Source organism: Schistocerca americana, chromosome 3 (genome assembly GCF_021461395.2).
Source record: "Schistocerca americana isolate TAMUIC-IGC-003095 chromosome 3, iqSchAmer2.1, whole genome shotgun sequence".
NCBI classification, from domain to species: Eukaryota; Metazoa; Arthropoda; class Insecta; order Orthoptera; family Acrididae; genus Schistocerca; species Schistocerca americana.
The window spans coordinates 295,069,165-295,081,239 of record NC_060121.1 but is presented as its reverse complement, the minus strand read 5'-3'; the positions used below and the strand labels follow the sequence as shown (position 1 = coordinate 295,081,239).

The 12,075-nt window shown below is 41.5% G+C and overlaps 1 protein-coding gene and 1 non-coding gene across 2 annotated transcripts in view; one reads left to right on the top strand and one right to left on the bottom strand.

The window, feature by feature from the left end:
- The window catches only part of LOC124606038 (aromatic-L-amino-acid decarboxylase), a 309,333-nt gene that overhangs the window by 233,184 nt on the left and 64,074 nt on the right, over positions 1-12,075 (top strand). The window lies entirely within an intron of this gene.
- Trnat-ugu lies at positions 5,673-5,746 on the bottom strand. Its single transcript has one exon. It is a non-coding gene; the product is annotated as a tRNA-Thr (tRNA).

Here is a 12,075-nt window from a genome sequence, read left to right as displayed (position 1 = left end):
ATCCCGACGGTGGAAACCCTATTCTTTTTCATAAGTCACTTACCTCACAGAAAATCTTCATAACACGAACTTCAACAATTACAGCAAGTAACATAAACGGCCAGCTAAATAAAAAGATTCTACTATACAGGGTGGTCCATTGATAGTGACTGAGCCAAATATCTCACGAAATAAGCATCAACCGAAAAAACTACAAAGAACGATACTCGTCTAGCTTGAAGGGGGAAACCAGATGGCACTATGGTTGGCTCGCTAGATGGCGCTGCCATAGGTCAAACTGCGTTTTTCTTTAAATAGGAACCCCCATTTTTATTACATATTCGTGTAGTACATAAAGAAATATGAATGTTTTAGTTGGACCATTTTTTTCGCTTTGTGATAGATGACACTGTAATAGTCACAAACGTATAAGTACGTGGTATCACGCAACATTCTGCCAGTGCGGACGGTATTTGCTTGGTGATACATTACCAGTGTTAAAAAGGGCAATTTACCAATTGCGGAAAAGGTCGATATTGTGTTGATGTATGGCTGTTGTGATCAAAATGCCCTACGTGTGTGTGCTATGTATGGTGTTCGGTATCCTGGACGACATCATCCAAGTGTCCGGACCGTTCGCCGGATAGTTACGTGATTTAAGGAAACAGGAAGTGTTCAGCCACATGTGAAACGTCAACCACGACCTGCAACAGATGATGATGCCCAAGTAGGTGTTTTAGCTGCTGTTGCGGCTAATCCGCACATCAGTAGCAGACAAATTGCGCGAGAATCGGGAATCTCAAAAACGTCGGTGTTGAGAATGCTACATCAACATCGATTGCACCCTTACCATATTTCTATGCACCAGGAATTGCATGCCGACGACTTTGAACGTCGTGTACAGTTCTGCCACTGGGCACAAGAGAAATTACGGGGCGATGACAGATTTTTTGCACGCGTTCTATTTAGTGACGAAGCGTCATTCACTAACAGCGCTAACGCAAACCGGCATAATATGCACTATTGGTCAACGGAAAATCCACGATGGCTGCGACAAGTGGAACATCAGCGACCTTGGCGGGTTCATGTATGGTGCGGCATTATGGTAGGAAGGATAATCGGTCCCCATTTTATCGATGGCAATCTAAATGGTGCATTGTATGCTGATTTCCTACGTAATGTTCTACCGATGTTACTACAAGATGTTACACAGCATGACAAAACGGCGATGTACTTCCAACATGATGGACGTCCGGCACATAGCTCGCCTGCGGTTGAAGCAGTATTGAACAGCATATTTCATGACAGGTGGATTGGTCGTCGAAGCACCATACCATGGTCCGCCGCACGTTCACCGGATCTGACGTCCCCGGATTTCTTTCCGTGGGGAAAGTTGAAGGATATTTGCTATCGTGATCCGCCGACAACGCCTGACAACATGCTTCAGCGCATTGTCAATGCATGTGCGAACATTACGGAAGGCGATCTACTCGCTGTTCAGAGGAATGTCATTACACGTATTGCCAAATGCACTGAGGTTGACGGACATCATTTTGAGCATTTGTTGCATTAATGTGGTATTCACAGGTAATCATGCTGTAACAGTATGCGTTCTCAGAAATGATAAGTTCACAAAGGTACATGTATCACATTGGAACAACCGAAATAAAATATTCAAACGTACCTACGTTCTGTATTTTAATTTGAAAATCCTGACTGTTACCGACTGTTCGTCTAAAATTGTGAGCTATATGTTTGTGACTATTACAGCGCCATCTGTCACAAAGCGAAAAATGTGGTCCAACTAAAACATTCATATTTCTTTACGTACTACACGAAAATTTAATAAAAATGGGGGTTCCTATTTAAAAAAAAAACAGTTGATATCCGTTTGGCAGCGTCATCTAGCGGGCCAATCATAGCGCCATCTGGTTTCCCCCTTCAAGCTAGACAAGTTTCGTTCTTTGTAGTTTCTTCGTTTGACGCTTCTTTCGTGAGATATTTGACCCGGTCACGATCAATGGACCACCCTGTAGACTCTAACTACTAGGAGACATATGGTTAGCAAAAAGGAAGATTTTGTTGAAGAGCAAAGAATGTATTTAGAAAATATTACCTTATTGATGTGACATCCAGTTCCAAAAATTATATAGTCGTCAATAATGTCACTGCTCAAAAATTATCAATCTTACATCCATTCTCATACATTCCTTGCGTATTTTCTTATAAACACATCCTGTCATCTCATTTTACAATGCATGTCCTACCAACAAAGTGTCCCCACTAGGAATATAATGTCAATACATTTCCCTATCCACTCACTAACTGCTAGTCCTTCCAACCACAGAATCTCTTGCCGAGGGTGCAGAGCGCTGTCAACGATAATAACACAGTCTATAGCGCTGCCAACATACAAACAGGTTACATACATAGTGTACTGAAATAGAGTTCAACATCGGGAGAGGGGAAAATCGACTCTAACTCTGACTTTAATATCCTATAACTCGGTGGAACTGTAGATAATATGGATTGACAGTGGTTCTAAATTACTACTGAAAAACTAACACAATATGCTTATGTCGGACAGCAACTGCCCCTGCTGCAAGAACACGATGCGGACTTGAAGTGTACATTAACGATTCCTCATGCCGGTGCGAAATGCTCACCATACGCATGTAGAAATCTCGAATGCAGCGACCAGCGCTCCTCTGCATCCAGTCAAACGATGGACCTCCGCCTCCTTCTTACGCCAAGATCCACCTTCATGCCCAGACGTCTAATCGAAAAACGATCTCTCCTCAATCGCACCCACTGCACGAAAAACGAACTCCTTCCCTTCATGGCGGCAAACCGAATCGATCTCTCTCCCTCGCCGCGAGAGCCCGAATCCACCTCTTCTTCACGGCCACAGACCCAATTCCCCGCTTCCTCACATTGCACTCAAGTCACAAAACACACCATGTGAAGTACGAGCCTGCTAAAAAGACGAAAATCGCCAACTGCAAATGGTAGCGCTCACGTGCACCCATCGCATATCCGCCTCCAAGGACGCGCAAAATATTTTCCTCCAATCCTAACACATCTCATGGCATCAAATAGGCGTCCACTGTTACACTTCCTGCCGTCACAACCAGCTGTGATCTTATTGCTGCCAGAGTCTTGAAATAAAGGTGCATGTCAGAAACTGAATGCATTTGTAAAATAGAGTAATGAGAAATAAAGCTTGTTATATAATATTTTTGCAACAATTATTTTATGTCAAGATAAATACTTAAATTGCAATATTACATCAGTAACAGCAATAAAAAGGATATCATAAAAGAACTACTTCGTTAAAATTATATTTATGCCGTCAGGTGTTCGAAATGTTCGCTGTCTACTGCAATACAGGTTGGTTGCTTTGTGGGATTAAAGGGACCAGACTACTGCAATACACTTTTGAAGTCATGGGGCAAGGGCTTCTGAACAGACTGAAGAGATTCCTTCGATGTCATTGCACAAGCTACAACAATGTTATGTTTTAAATCGTCGTGAGGTCACCGGATTTTGTGCATAACCCTTGAGTCTACGCCAGAGGAACGCGTCCAGTAACGTCCAATCAGGCGAGAGTGCAGGCCAAGTGTAAACATTTCATGGCTTATCGAGTGATCAGGAGAGAAATGGGTGAGTACTTTTCTAGCCACGAGCGAGCAGTGAAGCGGTACCACGTACATTTTCTTTCTCTAGGACAGGCGGTAGTGTTTTGGTAAGAAATCGTGCATATCCTTAACCAGTTAAGGTTTCATCAGCGTGTACGGCTAAATCATGCAGTCACCAGTAATCCCGCACCAAACGTTCACACTCCTCTGCCTGTGATTTTCAACACGCCGAACATGTGCATTCTCAGCGTCCATTAATACATGTTAACACACTCATCGTGGGTACTTTCATTGGAAAAACAGTTATTCAAACAAAGAACCTATGGCCCTACATCTACACCTACATGGATCTGCAAATCACATTTAAGTGCCTGGCAGAAGGTTCATCGAACCAGTTTCACAGTTCTATATTATTCCAATCTCGTATAGCGCGTGGAAAGAATGAACACCTATATCTTTCCGTACGAGCTCTGGTTTTCCTTACTTTATCGTGGTGATCATTCTTCCCTATGTAGGTCGGTGTCAACAAAATATTTTCGCATTCGGAGGGGAAAGTTAGTGATTAGAATTTCGTGAGAAGATTCCGTCGCAACGAAAAACGCCTTTCTTTTAATGATTTCCAGCCCAAATCCTGTACCATTTCTGTGACACTCTCTCCCATATTTCGCGGTAATACAAAACGTGCTGCCTTTCTTTTAACTTATTCGATGTACTCCGCCAGTCGTATCTGGTAAGGATCCCACACGCGCAGCAGTATTCTAAAAGAGGACGCACAAGCGTAGTGTAGGCAGTCTCCTCAGTAGGTCTCTTACATTTCCTAAGTGTCCTGCCAATAAAACGCAGTCTTTGGTTGGCCTTCCACACAACATTTTCTGTGTGTTCCTTCCAATTTAAGTTGTTCGGAATTGTAATACCTAGGTATTTAGTTGAATTTACGGCTTTTAGATTAGACTGATTTATCGTGTAACCGTAGTTTAATGAGTTCCTTTTAGCACTCATATGGATGACCTCACATTCTTCGTTATTTAGGGTCAACTGCCAATTTTCGCACCATTCAGATATCTTTTCTAAATAGTATTGAACTTTTTTTAATGTTCTGATGACTTTATTAGTCGACAAACGACAGCGTCATCTGCAAACAACCGTAGATGGCTGCTCAGATTGTCTCCGAAATCGTTTTATAGATAAGGAACAGCAAAGGACCTATAACACGACCTTGGATAACGCCAGAAATCACTTCTCTTTTGCTCGATGACTTTCCGTTAATTACTACGAACTGTGACCTCTCTGACAGGAAATCACGTATCCAGTCACATAACTGAGACGATATTCCATAAGCACGCAATTTCACTATGAACCGCTTGCGTGGTACAGTATCAAAAGCCTTCCGGAAACCCAGAAAAACGGAATCGATCTAAATGCCTTGTCAGTAGCACTCAACACTTCATGTGAATAAAGAGGTAGTTGTGTTTCCCAGGACCGATGTTTTCTAAACCCATGTTGACTGTGTGTCAATAGACCGTTTCCTTCGAGGTAATTCATAATGTTCGAACACAATATATGTTCCAAAATCCTGCTGCATATCGACGTTAACGCCATGGGCCTGTAATTTAGAGGATTACTCGTACTACCTTTCTTAAATATTGGTGTGACCCGTGCAACTTTCCAGCCTTTGGGTACGGATCTTTCGTCTAGCGAACTTTTGTATATGATTGTTAAACATGGATCTAATGCATCAGCACACTCCGAAAGGAACCTAATTGGTATACAGTCTGGACGATAAGACTTGCTTTTATTGAGTGATTTAAGTTGCTTCACTACTCCGAGGATATTGACTTCTACGTTACGCATGTTGGCAGCTGTGCTCGACTCGAATTCTCGAGCGAGTGAAGTCTGAAATCCCCGCTAGATGATCTGTTGGGGAAGTGGCGCATGATAAAGATGAATGCGAACTAACAGAACATTTATTTCGTTGGAATAAATGATGACTAACTGAATCCCTCAGCTGCCGACAGGTGTTGTTGATATACCTCGATGTGGACAGCATAAAATGTGTGCCTCGACCGGGACTCGAACCCGGGATCTCCTGCTTACATGGCAGACGCTCTATCCATCTGAGCCACCGAGGACACAGATGAATAGCGCGACTGCGGGGACTTATCCCTTGCACGCTTCCCGTGAGACTCACATTCCAAACTGTCCACAATTCTACATATGTAATTTACCTTATAGACATTTGCCCATTCATGTAAGCAGGAGATCCCGGGTTCGAGTCCCGGTCGAGGCACACATTTTCAGCTGTCCACATCGAGGTATATCAACAACACCTGTCGGCAGCTGAGGGTTTCAGATAGTCATCATTTGTTCCAGGGAAAAGCTGCACGGTCAACAACAGTAATCTGTTCTTTCGAGAACAGTTACTGTCTTCATATATATTTATTTCGTTCGCTGCGTTAGTTGCAGTTTGCTCCTTATTTCCCCTGTGCATTATTCGAGTGTCCTTCCAGTAACAGTTTTGGCGAATCCGCTCAGTTGTCGTTGTTACAGAACACTCTTTATCGGGATATCTTAGTCCGTACGATCCTATTCTTCATACGTTTCTTCGGGATTTTCCTTAAAGAAGTAGCATATCCAGTTTCCCATGGTTTGTGAAAAACTCTTTTTTTTTTCAATTTAACCAGCACTAGATACACGTGAACGGCAGAGAGAGAATGAGAGCTACTGCTTTCTCTGCTCTCCTTGCATACCGGATCGCAGCTGTGGTAACACTTACGTTCCTTAGCCGAAGTGACTGACTTATTTTCTCGTTTGACAGTGACTTAACAAAGGACAGCAATCGGTTTAATGTTCTAAACAGATAAACGCTACTTTTTTAATATTGTAACTACCCCTGAAACTAGTTACCGGATTATGAAGAGGGAAACTGTTCTGGCGTAATCACAAGCGTCAGTACGAAGATACGGAACGCAAGAGCAGAGGATCCGGTGAGGAATAGGCTGCCAATGGTGCGCGGGATTGGACCGTGCCGCGCCAAGAGGGACACCTAGAAGAAGCGAGTATAAACGCCGCTCTTGCTAGCCTCGGTCGCTCACGTCGATACCGGATCACAGACGTTAGTTATCAGTGACGTTTATCAACCTGCTGAACAGCTCCCATATCAACGACTCTAAATTAGATTGCATGCCGCCCTGGTTTGCGACTACTACTTGCAAATCTCCAGAGTCAAGTATTGTCAGTTGCATTATTGAAATAAAACTACTAATATTATTTGTTTGAGTTGTTGTATAGCATTCCGAGAACTCTGCATCCCGTAAGCACCCTATTAGCGACGAGTGGGCAAGACCCCACAGAAACAACGTTAAAATCGTCCCTTTAAGAACTACGATCCCAGCAGCAAAAATTACTATAGTTCTGTTTGAAAAAGCAAAGTTGATACCAATACCACTGTAATCAAAGAATTATGGGAAGAGATTATTCTTCATCTAGTGAGTAGTTTCTCATAATTCACCTGGATGAAAACGATGAAAACGGAATTACTGTATCCTAAATGGTTCCAGAAGTATCTGAAGCAAATACGAGTGTTGGAACTTTAATAGAGGCAACTACTTATTTACAGCTGGTGCAAAATAGATACGTGTTTCAAAGTTTTACTGACCTTCAAAGTAGTCACCAGTATTATCTATAACCCGTTGCCAGCGATGTGGAAGTCGTAGGATACTCTTAGCAGTGTCTTTTGTGTTGGCAGTTCGAACGGCGCGGTCTATTGCCCGACGAATTTATAGCAGTTCTAAAGCGAATGCCGTGAAGCGTTTCCTTCCGTTCAGAAATCGAGTTGAACTTACTAGGGCTTAAGTCAGGGCAGTGCAGTAGCTGGTAGAGCACTTAGGAGCCCCATCAGTCAAACAAATCAGTAACAGCTTGCACTGTATGTGCTTGAGCATTGTCCTGCAAAATGATGGTCAGGTCCTGCAGAAAGTGTCATCATTTCTGGCTCTATGCTGTTCATTTTTGGAACACAACCTACGACCAGCTTAGAGACAGAAGTGATGACACTTTCTGCATGGTCTGACCATCATTTTGCAGGACAACGCTCAAGCACGTACAGTGCAAGCAGTTACTGATTTGAAACTTCCTGGCAGATTAAAACTGTGTGCCCGACCGAGACTCGAACTCGGGACCTTTGCCTTTCGCGGGCAAGTGCTCTACCAACTGAGCTACTGAAGCACGACTCACGCCCGGTACTCACAGCTTTACTTCTGCCAGTACCTCGTCTCCAACCTTCCAAACTTTACAGAAGCTCTCCTGGCAGAAGTAAAGCTGTGAGTACCGGGCGTGAGTCGTGCTTCGGTAGCTCAGTTGGTAGAGCACTTGCCCGCGAAAGGCAAAGGTCCCGAGTTCGAGTCTCGGTCGGGCACACAGTTTTAATCTGCCAGGAAGTTTCATATCAGCGCACACTCCGCTGCAGAGTGAAAATCTCATTCCAGTTACTGATTTGTTTGACCGATGGGGCTGCTAAGTGCTATACCACCTGCTCCACTCTTATAACTTAAGCCCTCGTAAGTTCAACTCGATTTCTAAACTGAAGGAAACACTTCACGGCATTCGCTTCAGATCTGCTACAAATCCGTTGGGTGATAGACAGCGCCGCTCCATCTGTAAACACAACGGGCACTGCTAAGAGTATCCTACGGGTTATACACAAGGCTGGTGACTACTTTGAAGGTCTGTAAAACTTTGAAACACGTATCTATTTTATACAAACTGTAAATAAATAGTTGCCACTATTATAGTCTCAACCCTCGTACATCACAGAATCGGTCTGCATCAGAGGCGAAACCAAGACGCTGAACTCCTGATGAACTCTTGGTTTCACTAAGGCGCATACTGTAACAATCACTTTGCAAAATGGGTTTTGAAGCAAGGGCCTTGAAAATACTATACGTGGGTGTCTCTCCTATGGGTCGTCAGCCGCGTTTTCTGTAGTGTTTCTGCACGTATCTGCAATTTCATTTTTGCTGTGTGAAGTTGGTGACATCTCAGACAAATTCTGCTCATTACGTCTTTCATACGACACCCAGCACCGACGAACGCATCGGTTTGTTTCCTGTTTCAGACAAAATCTAATTTTAAATTAGAATTTTACGTGCCAATTCGATACAGCGCTACGAGATTAGTCTGATACTCGTTTTATCGATATGTATTTACGTCGACAGTAAAGCTCGAACAACCAGTACTCCACCAATGACTGAGCAGTTCGCTTCTGTGTGGCGGTAGCAGTCAGCAGGGGTCAGGGCGGTGCTGGAGCACTTGTTGCGCTTCGCGTTGTGCTGTCCGTGCTCGTGACGTATCGATAAAACGAATACCGTGCCAGACGTGTTTGGGACCGCTCTAGCGAACTGTCACGTAAAATTTCTCTTTAATTTTCTTTCTAACAGGAAACAAACAGAAGCTTTCCGTCGAATCTGGGCATCGCATGAAAGATGGGATAAGCAGAATTTGTATGGGCTGACTCCAGCTACACACCGCAAAATCTAAAATGCAAATTTCAGCCGAAACACCTGAGAAAATGCGCATGACCATTCTTAGAAAGCACCCCCTGTCTGTGTATTCATAGTTAGTTACATATTCCATACGTAGTTTGAACGATTTGCATCTTTTTTTTCATTGAAATGATCTGGAAAGAATGAGTTAGTTTACTGAATATTTAGACTCGATTAGTTTTAACGTTAATGAAGATATTATATTTGAGTCCGACACATGCAACTGTCCTCATTAAGTAGCATTTTTTCCAGGTTACTAGGTTTTAAACAAAAACTCGTCTGTGAAGTAGACGGTGTTGTCGAGAAGTAATAATTTCAGATTGCTGCCTGCCACACACATAATGCTATTGAGCGAATTATCGAAAATTTTTGTCTGAGCATATCGAACTCCTTTCTGTGCAACTGACAGCATTAATAACGCGTAATTAAGTTCATTTTGTCATCTAGTGTTGTAGCTTCATGTGCTGCAAGTGTTGGTACGACCTGACTTGTAAAGAACTGCATATAGTGTGTTTTTCCATTAGTCACTGTACCTCTTAAATTATGACTGATTATTTATGAAGAAATTCACTAACGAAAATGTACATCATGGATGTGTTGTTAAAATGCCTAACTCATTAAAGAGGTTACTACAATATGACTGGGGTTGAACACCACGTTTTATTCTTACTGCTCTCTTTTGTGCAATCAGCACTTTCTGAGTGATGAGTTAACCACAGGGAATTATTCTATAAGACGTTGTTGTGTGCAAAAATGGAAAATATATTGCAAAGCTGGTTCACTTGTTTCCAGGACTAGCAATAATACCAACAGAAAAAGTAGCTATACTTAAGTATTGTAGCAGCTCAGCATTATGCTTCTTCCAGTTCAAGTTTTCAGCAATATATAGAACAAAATATCTGAAACATTCTACTCTGCATACTAACTTCTGTTCATGTGCTACATGAATTCTTGGTACGACCTGACTTGTTGTACAGAACTGCATATAGTATATTTTCTCAAAAGTCACTTAATATTTCTTTGAAACGTCTCTTCTTCTCTGAAGAATTTTGTTAAAAATTTCTTCTGTTGCTTTCTCTGTAACGGGATTTATTGTAACACAAATATCGTCTGCAAATGTAATGGCACTGCGTGCCGAATTTTATGTGGAAGGTCATTCACATTTATAAGGAGCAAGAGTGGGTCCAAAATGGACCCCTGTGAGATACTCTTCATGATTTCTCCCCAGTCACTAAAATTTTGTCTCCTTCCAACATTGTTAGGATTAATCAACACAAACTTTTGGATTCTTTTTGTTTAATGCGGTTCCAACCAGTTGTTTGTTAAGCCATCAGTTCCGTAAAACATGATCTAGGCAATTAAACATCTTCTAAAGATCACAAAAGGTAGCAAATGAAGATATTTTATTATTTAAGGCTTGTGTGAATAGCATTATCTGTCGAGCAATCTTTCTGGAATCAAAGCTCTGATGTGCTAAGTAAGTTTTTACTTAAATAAGTTTCTACTTAAATGTTGGACTACTCTTGAGCAAATTACTTTCTTGAATACTTTAGAAAAAAAAGTCATTAAAGAATTTGGAAGATAATTATGTAAATCTGTTTTCATACTTCTTATATAGATGTTTATCAATGGCATCTTTTAATCTGTCTTGAGAAAGTCCTTGTGCCAATGATGGGTAACAAATATAACAAGGAACATTACTTATAAAGTTATCATAATGTTTAAGAAGTCTGTTTGAAATTCCATAAACACCATAAGAGCTATTGTTTTGATAACTTTTTATAATACTATTAATATTAGTGAAGACTGTTGGTGCTACTTACAACTTATTAATATTTTGTGAAACGACCATTTAATACATCCTCTTGCTTAGTCTACTGAGCCAATGAAACACCAACCCCAGTCTAACCTACGACATCATATGCATACATCGTCCATGACGTCACTTTTACAGTAAACCAAAAAATACTAACACACACAATTAAACTGCCATAAAATAAGAACTAGTGATAACTGATATTCCAATAAACTGCACAGCTAACGTTTGGACGGCGGGCGGACGTAAACACGAGAATGAAAACGGGACCCAAAGATTTACTGAACATAAGATTTAGATCGCAGAAGACACAAAATGACTGAAAATTAAAAATTACGATATTTTAATTGAATTCTTAAACACACATTATCAATAAATTATGAAAATCACTGTAATGTATTCAAAAACCACGAAGGGTTCCACGTAGTTGATGGTGATTTCAGAGCTTTTAAAATACTTAGTTTTAGAGAGTGCGACCGGCCGCCGCGACTGCCAACTATCAACATGTGCGTTAGTTGTAAGGAAACGCTTAACAGTCTTCAGCCTCCAAATAAATTTCTTGGTAGCACAACTTTCCGCTTTAACTTTAAACCACAAAGAACATGCCATCCACGTGTCTGCAAATTTTCACAGAGACACGTACTACCACGCCAGTTAAAGTCTCACTGAAGACCGTTTGTCATGTAAGACAGAAGCATTTTCTAACATGGGAACGAGAACTGCACTGTCTACCACTGTCGTATCTTTCGAAGAGCGGAGAAAATAAACAGCAAATGACCTTCCGTGAGGTCTTTACCAATGCTGTAATGCTACATATCACAGCCTGTGACCAGCCCAAGAACCTATTATGGCGTAATCTTCGTCGTTTACTGTTCAACTTGAACTCTGTGCCATCAAGAAACTTCCATGGAGATACTCCAGGTTGTCACAAGATTTTTTGCAACTAACGTACAAGTATAGCCTGTTCTGAATTGCACTGACAAGTGAAGAAGAGAGAGCGTGTTGGGCAAATGTAATCGTCATAAGAATCTCGAAATATTAAGGTAACCGTGTTAAAGTGATTCAAAATATGAATCAAATATGATGATATATAAGTAAAAGA